This window comes from Mytilus californianus, unplaced genomic scaffold, assembly GCF_021869535.1.
Source record: "Mytilus californianus isolate M0D057914Y unplaced genomic scaffold, xbMytCali1.0.p SCAF_3, whole genome shotgun sequence".
Classification (NCBI taxonomy): domain Eukaryota; kingdom Metazoa; phylum Mollusca; class Bivalvia; order Mytilida; family Mytilidae; genus Mytilus; species Mytilus californianus.
Genome location: NW_026262679.1, coordinates 3,492,861 through 3,510,765, shown reverse-complemented (window position 1 = coordinate 3,510,765; position 17,905 = coordinate 3,492,861). Strand labels below are relative to the sequence as shown.

At 32.7% G+C, this 17,905-nt stretch overlaps 1 long non-coding RNA gene across 27 annotated transcripts in view; it reads right to left on the bottom strand.

Annotated features, from left to right (window-relative positions):
* Nucleotides 1–5,006, bottom strand: part of LOC127733859 (uncharacterized) — a 29,133-nt gene extending 24,127 nt beyond the window's left edge. For 14 of the 27 annotated variants that reach the window (XR_007997217.1, XR_007997191.1, XR_007997209.1 and 11 more), the window contains exon 1: nt 1,414–1,749. This is a non-coding gene — a long non-coding RNA (uncharacterized LOC127733859). Of the gene's footprint in view, nt 1–1,413; nt 1,751–4,696 lie in introns of those variants that run through there. The other 13 variants (XR_007997205.1, XR_007997199.1, XR_007997207.1 and 10 more) reach the window with 5 other exon arrangements.
* Between the last annotated feature and the right edge of the window lie 12,899 nt (nt 5,007–17,905).

Sequence of the window (17,905 nt, the reverse complement as noted above, 5' to 3'; positions counted from 1 at the left end):
GCTTCTACCGCTCATATATATATTCCGTTTATATACAGTAATATATCAAATTGACACACAACAATTAACGAAAGGAGATAGATCTACAGACACCGGTACTGGGGGAAAATCTGGATAAAAAAAAACAGCAAACCATAGGTGAATAACACTGACCAAAATCCTTGAGTGTATCATTGCCTAGGACAGATATAAAAGTCCATCACACTGAAACCCAATTACAATGAGAATTTTTTAGAAACCATTCCTACGTTATTTGCGCACATCTGGCATCGGAAGTTATAATACAATCTTGTGAAGATAACCAGGCAATCCTGCTGCTAACTTTTGATGCAAAAGAGGCTTTTGATAAGCCCTATCAGGACATACCATTCACCAAGATCTATCACTATGGCATTGAATATGAAATGTGGATTCTGCACTAGAATATGTATAGTGAAATGAGCATTCAAGTAAAATATTGACTTACTTGAAGATCATATTTTGAAACATTTTAATATCGAAATATTCTCTCTGTCAACTAGTTTCCTAAGCAAATGCAAAAAGGGTAAAATCATCATGTAAAGGCACCAACTCAAATCTTAACTGTTTTTTTTTTTTTAATTTCTCTTTATCTGTTCTAGTTTGCCAAAAAAATGCGAAATTTACTAAATATTTACTTTTCAAGGACAAGAACTCCATGTTTGTTGGTGGGTAAATTCTAGGATAAACCTTTGAAACCGGATATCCTACGAAACATCAAAGTAAAGTTTGATAACATTTGGCATAGAAGTTTCTAGTTTCAGAGAAGAAAATAATAACAAAAAAGTTTACCCCGACGGACGATCGGACGAGGATGTATGATGGACATGACCTTTCAGGCCAGGTGAGCTAAAAAGGTACCATGACATTCTTAAAACTGTCAGAACTGGTCTCTTGTGGAGAGTTGTCCCATTGGCAATCATACCACATCTTCTTTTTTATATTATATATACTTTATTACATGTATCATAGATAAATAATGATAAAATATACCTCTACCAGATACCTGTACACGTATGCATGTGATGCGGTTCTGGAAGGTGTTACACATCTAGCTCCTGTTACCAGTACTTTTAAAGGTGATAAGACCATATCTGTTATGCAGACTTATTCAAATGATCGAACAAAGTCCGTTTTCAGAGACAAAGAAGCTACGAAGTGTCAATCGTCTCTTCACGATAAATATGCTGTTGTTCCTCCGGGCAAAGCTTCAAATAATATTGTTTTTGTATGTAAATCGTACTACTATGAGTGTCTTGTAACTGAATTAGGAATAAATTACCACTCAGGTATCTCACATACAAAAAGATTTCATTTGACAAGGATGAAATTTTGGCGAAACATAAGTCCTTCATGGCTTCAACATTACATTAAACAGCAAATCTAAGGACTTACCTTGTTTGTATTGGATACCCCAGCTTCACAAAACTCCGTACAAACAACGGTACAAATGCATGTTCTAGAAAGGAATTGCCCATTAGATTGACAAAAATTCTGGTCGCAGTTAAAGAGGGTCTTCAGAAATACTGTGAAACTGTTTACTCGCACAGTGGTATTAACAAAATGTGGATTCTAAAAAACTCTACAGAACTTCTTGATAATTCTAAATCTCGATCTTTCTCTGAAATTAATTCTATCAAAACTTATATTTTTCAACCCCTGTATACCACCTTTCTATATGTGAAATTGAAAAATAGTCTAAAAGTAATAAACCACAATGCTTTTCAATATATAAATGACAGCATTCGCTATACATTTATTGCTTTGGGATACCATACGGCATATTTTACTAATAGTGAACAAAAAGGTAAAACATGCTACACAGAGGAAACTAGTGATCAGTATGCTGGAGTTTCTCATTGACAACATATTTGTTGAATTTGGAGGAAGACTTTTTCAGCAAGTTGTTGGCATTCCTATGGGAACGAAGTGTGCGCCTCTTCTTGCTGACCTCTTCTTATTTTCATATGAGTCAGAGTTCCTTCCGACACTTGTCAAAAATAAGAAAATCAGAGAAGCTCGATCATTTAATTTCACATTCAGATGTATTGATAATGTTCTTTTCATTAAGAATCCAAAATTTTCTGATTGGGTTCCATTAATATATCCTCTAGAACTAGAAATTAAAGAAACAACAGACACGGCTTCCTCCGCCTCATTTTTAGACTTATACTTCGAATTTGACATAAGTGGTCATCTCAAAACCAGAATCTATGACAAGCGAGACGATTTTAATTTTAAAATTATAAATGTTCCCAACCTTAGCAGCAATAAACCATCTTCACCTGTTTATGGGATATACATTTCCCAACTCATTCGGTATTCAAGAGCTTACTGCTGCTACTCAAACTTTATCAAACGCCACCAGTGTCTGAGCAGAAATTTGATGAGCCAAGGATATGTCAAAGAACGTTTCGTCCTGTTTCTAAAAAAGTTCATTGGAAGATACCAAAACCTTGGTGATACATATTCCGTATCAACTTCACAAATAGTACATGATGGTTTTGAAGTATAGATTCAAGGTACTGACGTTGTTTATCATCTTATTTACGTGTTCAAGTTCCCTTTTTTTGTCCTTGTATATTTTGAACCTTTACTGTTTATCCATTTTTGTTTATATACTTATGACGTGGATCAGTACTTATACATCCCGCCATTGTGCTATGGTCAATTTTGAGTTCTTGTCTTTCATTTTTACTTATGTACTTTGTCTATATTGGTTTTTGTGTTTCTTTGTTGGAACAGTTATTTGCTTTTATAGTGATTAAGATTGTATTACAATGTTGACTGATGTACCCCAATTTTTGACGTTTTTACCTATTATGTCTGTTTGTTTTGCTCACACATTTTTGTCAATATAATGGAATAATGGAATTATATGCGACTGTCATACAAGTGAGAGGTATTTACTAGTTCGAAACCAGATTTAATCTACCATTTTCTACATAAGGAAATGCCTGTACCAAGTCAGGAATATGACAGTTGTTTTCCATTTGATAGATGTGTTTAAGCTTTTAATTTTGCCATTTTATAAAGGACTTTCCGTTTAGAATTTCCATTGGAGTTCGGAATTTTTTTTATTTTATTTAACTTTAAACAAGGAACAAGCAAAAAGTAAAATAACAAACATACCGAACTCTGAGGAAAATTCAAAACGGAAAGTCCCTAATCAAATGCCAAAATCAAAATCTCAAACACATCAAACGAATGAATAACAACTGTCATATTCCTGACTTGGTACATGCATTTTCTTATGTAGATAATGTAGGATTAAACCTGGTTTTATAGCTAGCCAAACCTCTCACTTCTATGATAGTCGCATACAATTCCATTATATTGACAACAATGTTTGAACAAAACAAACATGCATAATAGATAAAAATGTCAAAACTAGGGGTACAGCAGTCAACATTGTGTTATAATCTTAATCACTATAAAACAAACTAATATGTAAACAAGGTTAAAAACAAAAAGGCATATAGACAAAGCACATTAGCAAAAACGAAAGACAATAGTACAAAAGTTTTACCTAAAAATAGCACAATAACACAATGACGGGAATAGACTAAACAGTAAAATTAATAATTTACAAAGACAAATAAAAGAATACTATAACGTTATTTAGATGATAAACAACACCAGTACCTAGAATCTATACTTTAAGACCATCGTGTATTATTTGTGAGGTTGATACGGAATATTTATCAATAAGGTCTTGGTATCTTCCGATGAACTTTTTTTTAAAAAAGAACGAGACGTTCTTTGAAATACCCCTTGTTCATCAACTTTCTGCTCAGACACTGGTGACATTTTACAAAGTCTGAGTAGCAGCTGCAAGCTCTTGAATACCGAATGAGTTAAGAAATGTATATCCCATATGCAGGTGAAGTTGGTATATTGCTACTAGGGGTGGGGGAAATTGATAGTTTCAAAATTAAAATCGTCTCGTTTGTCTTAGATTCTGGTACTGAGATGACCGTTTATGTCAAATTCGAGGTATAAGTCTTAAATTGATTGAGAACTGAAAACAAATCTTGATGAGACAGGATTGAAATGAAAATTCTGCCGCCCAACAAAATGCAGGAAATAATTGTGCACAAAAGCAAAAAATCTATTTTTCAAGCGAAATCTTGCGTCACCTGACCCCTCCATAATATGTAACGGTCATTCCAAAGATATTTATCTGCTTCTTACAGGCGTGCATATGTGAGCTTAATTTAATCCTGTGATTTTTGTTCCAGAACTTATTTCACATTTGGTAAAAAAAAATTAGTTCCGGAACAAATTTTACAGTGCTGGAACATATTTCTTTATTATATATATTCCGGGTAAAAATTTACTGCGATATAAATGTCACGCTGGAACAAATTTTTTTTGTTACACATACCTATTATAGTATATACTATACAGTAAGGGATTTGCTCATTTTTGAAGGTTGTACGGTGATCTACAGATGCTTTCAGTCACGTCCTATTGTCTTCGGTGGATATTCTAAATGGAAATCATACTACATCTACTTGACAAAGTTACTACCAAGGTGAAGTTGCACACCAACCTGTATTTTACCGGTCTGGATATAAACCTTTTACTTCCTTTTCAAGCACTATATATAGTATAACATGTAAGATCAGAAAAATACCTGAAAAGAATCACAATAAACCAAAAAAATACTACTTACGTCAGATCCTGAGATCATATCATTGGCAAGTAACACGAATAAAATTCAGTCTGAATCTGAAATCGCACTATTACAAATAGTCTCTACCAGACAATTTTACAGTGTCTTATAAATATACAATCATGACTAAAATATGATTTGTGCTCCTACTGGAAAGATCGCCTAGGTGTCTTCTATTTTAATGAATATAATAGGCTTGTGCGTTTTTTGAATTTAAATAACAACTTGGTAGAGCGCAATTTGATATTATAATGAAACGAAGGGTCAAGGTCTTGTCACAGAAGTTGTTTATTTGTTAAATAATTTTAAAAATAACTAGAAATAAATAAGTTGGGTTTTAAATTTCTAAAAATAAATAAGCTGGGTTCACTCACTGTTGTAAATGCTTTCATAAACTCACGTGTAATTTTTAGTGTACATTAATGCAGACTCTAAAAAGAATTGACTTACTAACAGTTACTTATCCATACTGATATATATTGACCACAAAAGGATGAAAGTTAACTACTTCTTCGTTCCAAAAATACCAATTTGTTTAGTGTTGAACAAGTTTTAGATTTTTTGTTTAAAGTATAAGTGTTTGGAAAATAGTACACTTTGTGAATTTAGATAATGTTATAATCTTATAAATCTGAAAGGACAGAAGCTCATTGATTCAAAACTTTCAAGGAAGAAGACAAAAAAAAACCTTAATCATAATATAGAGTAAAAAATTTCTGAAAACGAATGATATTTTTATTAAAGTTTGATGTAAAGGCTATTGTTTGAAAATATCAAATTTTATGTCCGACATGTTATGTTTATTGTATTGTAAAGTAAGAGTATCAGCATAAATGGGTAATCAAAATTAGAGAATGCTGCGTATTCACATAACATGTGTATCCCTTTGTCTCAAGTAATGAACCTTCCACTTATTTTTTTATCCGGGTTTTGGGGTAAAACATTTTTCTGTGCAATAGATTGAGACCTGTTTGTTCAATGCGTTTCAAATTTTAACATGTTGTTACTGATTGTTTAACAAATTCAGGGCAATATAAAGAAGTTTAAAATTCCATACCTTTTTTCAAATATTCTTGATTAAAGGGCGCTCTAGTTTAAAAGATGAAAGATTTTGACGTCAATCAGCCTTATATTGTTACATGTAACTCCGTGATACATGTGGAAATTACTGTCAAACCTGCTTACAACACCAGTATTACGCAAAAAAAAACTGTGTTGATGAGCCAGGGGTATTTCAAAGAACGTCTCGTCCTTTTAAAAAAATTCATCAGAAGATACCAATTAAGACCTTGTTGATAAATATTCCATATCAACTTCACAAATAATACACGATGGTCTTGAAGTATAGATTCTAGGTATTGACGTTGTTTATCGTCTTAATAACGTTATAGTATACTTTTATTTGTCTTTGTAAATTATTACTTTTACTGTTTATTCTATTTTTGGTAATATGCATTTGACCTTGCGCGGTAATTATACACCCCGTCATTATGTTATTGTGCTATGGTATATTTTTGTATTCTTGTCTTTCGTTTTTGCTAATGTGCTTTGTCTATATGCCTTTTTGTTTTTCTTTGTTGACATATTTCTTTGTTTTTATAGTGATTAAGATTATAACAAAAATGTTGACTGCTGTACCCCTATTTTTGACATTTTTACCTATTATGTGTGTTTGTTTTGTTCACACATCGTTGTCAATATAATGGAATTTCATGCGACTGTCATACAAGTGAGAGGTTAAGCTGGCTTTAAAACAGGTTTAATCTACAATTTTCTACAAAGGAAAATACTTGTACCAAGTCAGGAATATGACAGATGTTATCCATTTGTTTGATGTGTTTGAGCTTTATGATTTTGCCATTTGCTTATGGACTTTCCGTTTAGAATTTTTCTCAGAGTTCGGTATTTTTGTTATTTTTCTTTTTGTTAGTAACAGCATTTCATTAACCAAATCAATTGTTATATATTTTCTTATATCCTTATATCTTGATCAATCTAACAAGTGTTACTTGATTTTTATACAATGTGCCGAATACTGTTTGATGTAATTTCATATGTTTCATTTTGAAAAATACAAAAATACAAAAAAGAGATATAGTTCATTTTTTGTTGATTTCTCCATGTTACTTGTTTGTTTTGTGCATGGATCCATCCAAATACTATTCTAATGATCAGGATGTTCCTATCCTATCATAACTTATACATAAACCGCACCCATTGCGGCTACAATTTTCAATTGCGAACACTTAATGAGGGATCTCAATACGGACGACTTCAAGTCTTAACCTCCTGATTGCATTTGTGTTCCGCATTCATATATTATCCGGACGGTGGCCTAAAAATTGTAAACATTACCGCCTTAAAAAAATCAATAGTCGTAGGACCATAAATAACGTTAGCTTAAATCCATAAACTGAAAACACAACTTGAAATACTCATGGATTCAGTCCAGGATTAACTAAAAAAGAAGACGAATGGGCTATGGCTGCGAAGTCGTTAATACAAATTGTATTAAAAACGGAATGGGTCTATGAATTCTCATGGTATACTTATCTTCAAAAATGTTGATTAACACATGTCCTACCTCCATGACAAATATGTAGTTTCCCCCGCTGATATAGCCGCGAACAACATCATTTTTGTGTGTAAATCACATTCCATAAACTACTTGATAACGAAATTATGTATTGACAATTCACCTGAAACTCAACATATATATTAGATAAGATACATCTGTTTATTAAAGTGTCACGTATTGACTGCAATAAAAGAATTAAAACACTATATACACAAATAATACAACAGCCAATATTCAGCCAAACCTCTGACTTACGAGACACTATAAACCAAATAACTATTTACAAATTAAAACAGCGTAACAAATAGAACAAAATGTATTTATCATCTAAACAAAAGAATAAAACTAAGCATATACTTCCATGACACTTACAAATGAGAAAATCCTGAGCAATCATAGGTCTTTTCTACGTTCCTGACTTTCAACCACAAATGAAAAAGTAAACTTAACTTTACTGTACAGCATAACGGAAAAACGCTTGCAAAATATTTTTATCAATTTTATCAGCCATCAAAGTCGCGCTTCAGACTTACAATGAAACTACCTACTCTATATGCGGTGTGAATCAGATGTGGATACTAAAGAAATTCACAGATCTGTTATTGATATTATTTTAATTATAAATAAAAGTATAAGACATTTGAACTTTACCCTTTACACCAGTATGCACCTTTCTAAAAATCAAGACATTTTTGAAAGAATTAGTCACTTAATTGCATTAAAAAGAACAACCAACGCGATACACACGTTTTTTATTTAAGAGGAGATAAATCCCGCTTTGTGAAAACCTCTCTGATCAAAAACGAAATATTCTCTCAAACCGACAACATCAAGATGCTTGATTGTTAGATTGACAATATTTATGTTGCGTTTGGAAGACATTTTTTCCCACAAACAGTCGGCATTCCTGTATGAGCCAACAATGCACAGTCTGCACGAAGAAAAGGAGTCTTACTACGGACTTTTTTCATTTATTCAGATAAAGCAAAGCAGATTACATACAGTTACTCACAAGTAAGAATGAAACGAAGTTAGCATTATCTTTTAACTTTAAATTCCGCTAAAACAATGTTCTCTCACTTAATAAATCGGATTTGGTAACTATGGTGAACGCATCTGTTCCATCAAACCTTTTAAATAAAGGATACCACATATACAGTTAATTTTGCCTAATATTCTGACAAACATCTTTCGTGAAATACCCCAAGTTTTTAGTAGGGTTCGTGTTGCTTAGTCTTTAGTTTTCTATGTTGTGTCATCTGTACTATTATTTGTCTGTTTGTCTTTTTATTTTTGGCCATGGCATTGTCAGTTTGTTTTCAATCTATGAGTTTGACTGTCCCTCTGGTATCTTTCGTTCCTCTTTTATAGTCAATTGAGAACAAAACTTAACGATGAAAGAGTTGATTTTAGCTTCAAAGTTATGAACTTCCATTGGTCTGCAGCGGCTGCATATTGAGTATATATGTAACACTCCCAAACGTGTCTATCCTCCCAAACGTGTCCGATTCCCCCAAATGTGTCTATTTCCCCCAAACGTGTCCTTTAAAGTTGACATCGCCCAAACGTGTCCGATTTCATAACCCTCAAACGTGTCCGATAATTGTTATTCGCCAAAACGTGTCCACTTTAAAACGCCTGAACGTCTCAAAACTTTAAGCGCTATTATGTTCTCAGTCCTAACTAAGATAAAAGCAGCATTCAAAAGACATAAATCCAGAAGTATTTTGGGCACAATTACCAGAAATTAAAAAAAAGGAACAGACTTGAAAGAAGAAATTCAAAATTTATAAGCATTAGTTTGTTCAACGCCAGTTGTTTATATGAAGCATAATTACAAGATTGATTAGCAACATATAAATAACTCTTGAATGTTGCCTGTTTAATGTCGAGTGGCAAATATTTCATGCATATTTAAAGCAAACATAAAAATTAGTTTAATACAGTTACATTAATCTTTTACTAAATAAATTATTTTGTACTAATAAACTGTGGTGATGCCTTCCTAAATTAATCATGTATGAGGATAGTGCACGGCCGCTTCCTGCATAGGTGTTTTACAATTTTTTCAATAGTTCTGCTTTTTTAAAAGCTCTTGAAATTATGAACTGGTGTTCAGGTTTTATATTATAAATTTTGGGTCTCGAGCATCACTTAAAGACACACAAACAAGAGACATTACGTCCAGTGGCAAATATTTCATGCATTATCAGGACAACAACATATTAACAATAAATACTATAGGTAAGTTTTATAATGAAAGGCGGAAGAATATTTTCCGGGACTTTGGGATTGTACCTTTATTATTCCCGGAATTTGGGATTTGGCCTAAATGTGTACGGTTATGAGGAATTTACACTAATCGGGAATCGGAATTAAATAATAATTTTTAAGAGAGGGGAAAGACCTATTTACTTTTCGAGACTTCAGTATGACACTCCTTCATTCCCCCCTTATATAATAGATATAAATAAAAGAAGATGTGGTATGATTTCCAATGAGACAACTCTCCACATGAGACCAAATGACTCAGAATATAACAACTATAGGTCACCGTTCGGCCTTCAACAATGAGCAAATCCCATACCGCACAGTCAGCTATAAAAGGCCCCGAAATGACAATGGAAAACAATTCAAACGAGAAAACTAACGGCCTAATTTATGTACAAAAAGGACGTTTGAAATTAAAGTTGGGGAAATTCTAACTGCCACTAGATAATAAGGGTATATGTATTGGGACAAAAATGTTGCCTTGCAACATACCACAGACGGCACCCTGAAAAAGTTGTTACGAGGATTTTAATGTGTAGAGACTTGGCATTCTCCCTACAGAAGGTATCTGATTTAATATCCACATCATAACATGACATTGCTGCGTACTTTTACATCCCGCACAGCCGAACGGAGGCCCCACTTTGGCACGGGTTATACTGTTAGTTTGATAAAGACCTAAAGGATTGTATTTCAATTTGCAATGAAATAGTAAGAGGAGTATACGTCAATGAAAGAGCAATAACCAAATAACGGGGGACACGTTTGGGCTTTTTTATAATATGGACACGATTGAGCTTTCAGAGAAATAAAAAAAAATAGGCTTCATATGGACACGTGGACACGTTTGGGCGGTTTTATAAAAATGAACACGCTTGGGCGTTTATAAAAATGACACACTTTAGCGCCCTTTTACAACTAGTCATGTTTTGGAGTTCGGTGACGTTATATGGACACGTTTGGGGGAATCGGACACGTTTGGGGGATGGACACGTTTCTGAGTGTTACATATATATCACAGTCGTTACGATTTTCCAGATCTTGCGTTTCTTATCATGATTTCCTTGATAGATAAATTGATTGATTGATTAGGGTTTTAACCTCTCTTTCACCATTATTTAGCTATTTTGTAAGAGTCAGTTTTTAATGATGGGGGAAGCTGGAGTGCCCTAAGAAAACCACTCAGCTTTGGTAGGAAAAATAACAATCCTAGTCAATTAAGATTGGAGTCGAGCGCACCTCCCACGTGCAGGAATCGAACTCACAACCTCAGTGTTGACAGGCTGCTAGTGATATAGTAGTTTGACTACTTAGACCACTCGGCCACCGAGACCCTTTCCTTGATAGAGGGATCCTGCTTACAAAGAAGCAATATAACCATTAATTAAAAGTGGAAAAGTTGATGTCATCTCTTCGTAAGTTTTATGGACGGCATAACGAATTGTTTAACAATCATGGAATATCTGGATCATAGATTTCCTCGGATGTATTGCAATTGTCATTACCACAATCCAAGTGAGAAAGTTTCTAATGTGGATTCCAAATGGTTGAGATATACTCTAATTTTGGTCTGTCAAGAGCTTTGAATGCACGAGCTTTAGCTGTATTTGGCAAAACTTTTAGGAATTTTTGGTCCTCAATGCTCTTCAACTTCGTACTTTATTTTGCTTTTACACTTTTTTGATTCGAGTTTCACTGATGAGTCTTTTGTAGACGAAACGCGCGTCTGGCGCAAATACAAAATTTCAGACCTGGTATCTATGTTGAGTTTATTTACATAAAATCATTATTGGGATTCATCAAATAAATCCAAGTGACTGAATTTCTTTTGATATTGTATTGTCGATATGTTTATTCAATTTTAAGTTTGACTAAAAAGTCCGGCCCAAACAATTTGTAAATTTAACTTTTGACAATAAGTGATAACGTAATTTGAAAACGAAACATTTTTTTTTGTATTATAATGAGAATATCACGTTTATTTGGGAGAAAATGTTTCTAAATATATTATATCAAATCTGTGAAATAATTAAACTCAACAGCAATCAAGGAATTATTTCAATTGAAGTTTTCATCAATAATTTAAGAAAGTACAGTTTCTGAGGATCATGCCATTAATTAATCTGAGCTTTGAATATATGATATAGGTCAGACGGACAGACATATATATATATGCTATTTGCAATTTATCTATAAAGTTTATATTGTGTAGGGTCAGTTTAAAAACTGCAAAGAACTCCTTAGTGCAGTCAGCCCTTTGATTCCGCACTAAAGACACGTTAGCAAGGTTTTATATGCACCAAATCTAAACAGATGTAATTATCATAGATAATCTGTCAGGAATTTATAAAAAGAATTTAAGTTGTTATTATTATCATTGTTGTGAATTTATTAATCTATTTGATAGAATTTTATCAAAAGAACATTAAAAGGTTAACATTGAAGAGAAGATCAGAAGAATTTAGAATTAATAATAAAGACCAATAATGTTAAGATTTCTTATGCATTTCAAGATTTTGATAATTTATTCTATGACTCCAGGGACTTAGGTATATGACAGAAGGGCTGAAATCCATAACTTAACAGTAGCAACTATGACATTGACGATACGACGGATGCAGCAAGTAATGACTTTATTCATTGTTAAGTCTGTATTCTATTTCCTGTGGTTTATCGATAAAGATTCATGTACCTTGTTTAGCTAGTTGATTCTTGTTTAGGTGTTCCTCATGATTAAGTAAACTGTGACTTTGTTAGAACTCCTCTTTTTAAAAGGTGATCTTGGTGATTCTTTTATACCCTGTATTTGTAGCTCTCTTGTTTAGGTGTTCTCTGGTATTCTTTTATACCCTGTATTTGTAGCTCTCTTGTTTAGGTGTTCTCTGGTATTCTTTTATACCCTGTATTTGTAACTTATTTCTTAACATACTCTTGCAGTGTTGACAACCTTGACAATAAACGTGACCTTCAGACTTGGACATTCCTATAAGATTGAAACAGACAATCCAGTATAACCAAATAGTATATCAATGCGTTTGCTGCTGACAACAAGATTATTTAATTTCTATTTTTTATTAATAAAATATATAAATAATTTGGCCCTTGGGAGTCAAGTACTCAGCAAAGGGAAATTTAGCTCCAGCCCTGTCGATGACACTTGGTATAGATGGACCAAGCCCCATGGACATGGACACTCCGTCAACCAACCGGAACCAGATGAGTTCCTATAAGGGGATGAAGCGTTGCTCCATCTCATAGCAGGTGGCTACGATAAAAGGGGGTTAGATTGACGGTGGAGAGAGAAACAAATGTAGATGTATTACATTTAATGACTTGGGGGAAATGAGAAATTAGACCAGTGGTCAATTTCGAAAGGGAGTTTTGAAATTGAAGAAAACCACTGGTTTGCTGAGACTGCTCCCATATACAGTGAGTAGTTGAAGGTGATTAAAGGGAGGTGGGTGGGTATTTTGTAACTTTATGATAACTAATGTATGACTTTCCCTGTCAGCAGCAAAACTCAAAATGAACAACTACCTAGCATCCTGGGGAAATTCGAGAAGGGTATGTATCACTCCTTTGCCTTATAACCAAATAAGGAGTGATCATGCAGCCAGAGGCATGTCAGTACCAAACATTTGCTACACACATGCAAACTATGATGTGTCATCAATAAACAACACTTATACATAATATAAGCTTCTATTTAGAAATGCTTGTACTGCAGATTTTACAGGCTGATTTTGTTGTTATAAGGATTGCACGGACTATTGTAGTAACTTGATAACTTTGTCAGTTGAAATAATCCTGAATAAATGTAGGTCTATTAATTCATCAAATTAAGTTAGTCTTTTTAAATAATGTTTTATACATTATTTCATAATTTAATATATTCATTTATGTATATTCTTGTATATTTTCATGTTTTATTTCCATACATAGAAGTATTAACAATTCAAGAAAGATCATAAAAAATATTAAGGAAGAAAAACTAACTACCTATTTGTTTAGGAAAAGATTCCTAAATATTTTTGCAGACAAATTTAGAGTTTTTGAAATAAAATTTAAATGAACATGTTTTAGCTTAATGATGTAATAAAACACATTTAAAGGTTTATACTATTCCACATTTGAAAAAAAAAAACAGTTGACTATTTTTTCTGGTTCATATTCATAAAAATTTGAAATAATACTATTAATAACACTTCCTTACATAATATGGCAAAATATTATATTTGAAAACATCGCTTCTCGTCATTAGTGGGAATTCAAATTCCCTTTAGTGCACTAAGAAGTCCTCAATGGTGTTTTGACGTATCATGTATAGTTAATGGAGAACATACCACATCATCCTAAACACTTAACGCATGGAATTTTATTTTTTTCAACTTAACAGATTGAGCATAAACTTTAGGCTAAGGCCATATGACATGTATGCAATATTTCAGAAGGCATACAGGGTATACTCAACTAATCATCATACCAAGTATTGTTAACATGTCGTGTATTGTTACTGAGGAACACAACTCGTGAAAAAGTAACAAAGACATTTGAAAAATTACAGTCAAGGTCAGTTGACAATGCCTTGCTGTCAAGGTCTCATCATAAACATTTTCCATACAGGTTTTTTATCCTATATATAATAAACAGTACTTACCCTGTTGGGTAGAACTGTCTGCCATTCTAACTAAATCAGCTTATTTGATTTTCAATATCAGCTTATTTAGTTATCTTATATACTGAAAATAAATTTCTATAATTTAAGTCAAAGATCAAATAATATCATAATAATTAATGTGTTTAGTATGTGTCATTATGAACTTCACTATTTAAATGTCATATGTCTAGTCAATAAATAAGGTACAATGCTCACATATTCTAATTTTATAAACCATTTAAGCAATATAAAAAAATCATAAATTCTTAATTTATTTGTGAAGAAATGTTATAATACATATGTATGTAATTATTAGAAAACAACAAGTAAATATTCCTTATTAGCTTGAAATTAATAATAAAATTGACATTTTGTGCGAAAAAAGGCAGTCATTTCAAATTTATGTTATATGAATATGAAACTTTTCCAATTGGATATAATACAGTCAGGACAGTTTGGAAAATTGTGTACTTAAGTTGTGTCACAACACAACAAACAAAATAACTTGTAAAGAAGGCATTTGTTTTTTTAAGTTTAGAACCGATAGCGCAAAGAACTGTTTTTCTGAAAGTATTTGTATAGTTCATTCTTCCATGTTGGAGTCTCCTTGTATACAATGTAGATGAACAATGCAACAAAGCATGTAAACAGCATCTTTCAAACATTTGATTTCCAATAATTAATTTGGTGACATAAAGCTCTTTTTAGTGAAACCATTATTGCAACAATCTGCATTTATTTGCTACGAATATTTCAAAAAGGGGGCGAAGAATGTTTACAAAATGGTTGCGATTACCTGAAGGGGAATAAGAATTTTCTTAAATATTGAACAAAATAAAGAACAGCAGGAAAATATCTAAGTCAACAAGTCTCGAACAATGTGACAAAATTTTTTAAACAATTCCATATTACCAGGTACACAACCCCATTATGTACCATCTTTCTGTGAAATTTTAGGGATCTTTATTGATAAATGTAAAGGTTGAAAACCGTTACTCTTATATATTTTGATGAAAAATGACCAAGTTCTAATGTCTGGAAAAATGAGAAAAAAATCCTCATACTTTAATATACATGTATGTGCAATTTTCTTGTGACATTTCACGGATCTGGGTTGAATTCTATAGAAGTTTATTACACAAATTAGGTACCCATTTTCACCCTGAAGCAGGTAAGAACTGAAAAGCAGACATAATTCATGTTAAAAATCTGTAAAAATATTTTTGAGAATATCCTACCCTTAACAATTGTTAGTCGTCAGAACATTGCTCTAAGACACAGAATCCTAAAACGGCAAAAGGAAATATAACACAATAAACTCCTATTTTCATCAGATCATTGGCAAATAAACTTAAGTCTAGTCTGAAATCACACTGTAATAGTAGTGTCAGTGTATACTAACTTCTTCTACTACTTGCTTATGAGTTTAAATTAATTAGATAGTGCGGAACGAAACGAATTTATTATTTTGTTTTATTGTTCTGCCTGTAAAATACACATATCATCACCGCATGACATATACATAAGGGGATGTGGTAGGGTTGTCAATGAGACGACTATCCTTCACATCCTTCACAATGACGTGAGTGTAAGCAACTACAAATGACATCGATTTATTAGGAAACAACAAATACATTGCATTTTTACCTATCATTTACAAATTGTTCGTGTTTGTTAAGTAATTGAAAATATCTGGTGATGTATTATGTTTGTTGATTTCATTTCTGAAGTACACAGTATAAATTTAATGTTAGATGAATATTGTGTTGTTTCATGCATGAAAATAAAGAAGTTTAGTGAGTAGTCCAATGTAGTTCCTGGTATGTTGCTCTAAATTGAAATTTAGTTCGAGAATTACATAGCGTACTGTCGATATAAAAAACTTTTACATTCTTACCTGAGATATGTATTATTTTGGGTGCATGATATTGACAATTACAACATGTATAAGACAAGTTAATCATAATTAATAAAATACACGAATGAGTTTTTTTTTAAATGTTTATGCCTCCTTTATATTATATCAATCAAGTCATTCTTTAACTATTTTTTTTTAAATTGTTTATTGTTAAAACTCAGAATTTTTAGACCCCCTTGTTGGGGACTGTAACTACTAGAGACGGCTGATGTGTTGTCAAATTGTACTCCAATCTTGTAAATATGCTTGTTGATTGTTGATCTATCACAAGTAGATCCTATCAAACTAACATAAGCAGAAAACTTAACATTGAAAATTGCTAATAATTCAGTCACTGGACCATGTCCTAGGGGGCAGGTCCTCAAAATAGTCATCAAACTGATATGTACTGATAGTATAGCAGCTTCATACAAATAATCATTGATATATCACAAGTAGATCCTATCAAACTAACTTAAGGCTGAGAGGTCGTTGATACAAATCCGAATTAAGATACTAAATGGGTCTATCAATACCCACGCTACGTATATTTTTAAAGACCCAAATGTTGCAAAACACTTGTCCTACCTCCATGACAAATATGTTGTTGTCCCCGCAGAAAAAGCCTCAAACAACATCGTTTTTGTGTGTAAATATCATTACATAAACTGCTTGATAAATGAATTAGGTATTGACAATTCACTTGTAAACTCAACATATACCCTCACGACACTTACCAAAGAGGAAATCCTGGATAATCATAGGTCTGTTCTATGTTCCTTTGGAATTTCAACCAAAGATGAAGAACTGGATCTTCCATCACTGTATTAGATACCTAAACTACATAAGTGTCCTTACAAACAACGGTATATTGCTGGGTCTTCCAAGTGCTCCACGAAACCTTTCTAAACTATTAACTTCTATTTTATCAGCAATCAAAGCCGGGCTCCAAAGTTATTGTGAAACTGCATATTCTAGAGGTGGCGTGAATCAGATGTAGATACTAAAAAATTCCAAAGATCTTTTAGAGTACATACAATCTAAAACTCTCTCATCTTGCAATAGTATTAAAACATTTGACTTTTCTACACTTTACAAAGGTACTCCCCATTCCAAACTAAAAGACAAATTGAAAGAGTTGGTATTACTTTGTTTCATTAAAAAGAATGGCGAACGTAGATACAAGTATCTTGTCTTGGGGAGGGATAAATCCTACTTTGTAAAGAATCACTCTGATTCAAACAAAAAATTCTCTGAAACTGATATTATCAAGATGTTTGATTTCTTGATTGACAACATATTTGTTACGTTTGGAGGACGTGTTTTTCAACAGACTGTCGGAATTCCAATGGGAACCAATTGTGCCCCTCTTCTTGTCGACTTGTTTCTTTATTATTATGAGGCTGACTTCATACAGGAACTTCTTAGGAAGAAAGATAAGAAGTTAGCAATATCCTTTAACTTTACGTTCCGCTATATAGATGATGTTCTCTCACTAAATAATACAAAATTCGGTGACTATGTTGAACGAATTTATCCCATCGAACTAGAGATAAAGGATACTACAGATACAGTTAAGTCTGACTCATAGCTTGACTTACATCTAGAAATTGACAATGACGGTCGGTTGAAAACAAAACTTTACGACAAAAGAGATGATTTCAGCTTCCCAATTGTGAACTTTCCATTTCTATGTAGCAACATTCCTGCAGCGCCTGCATACAGAGTATATATCTCCCAATTGATACGATATTCCCGGGCTTGCATTTCCTATCATGATTTCCTTGATAAAGGATTGCTGCTCAC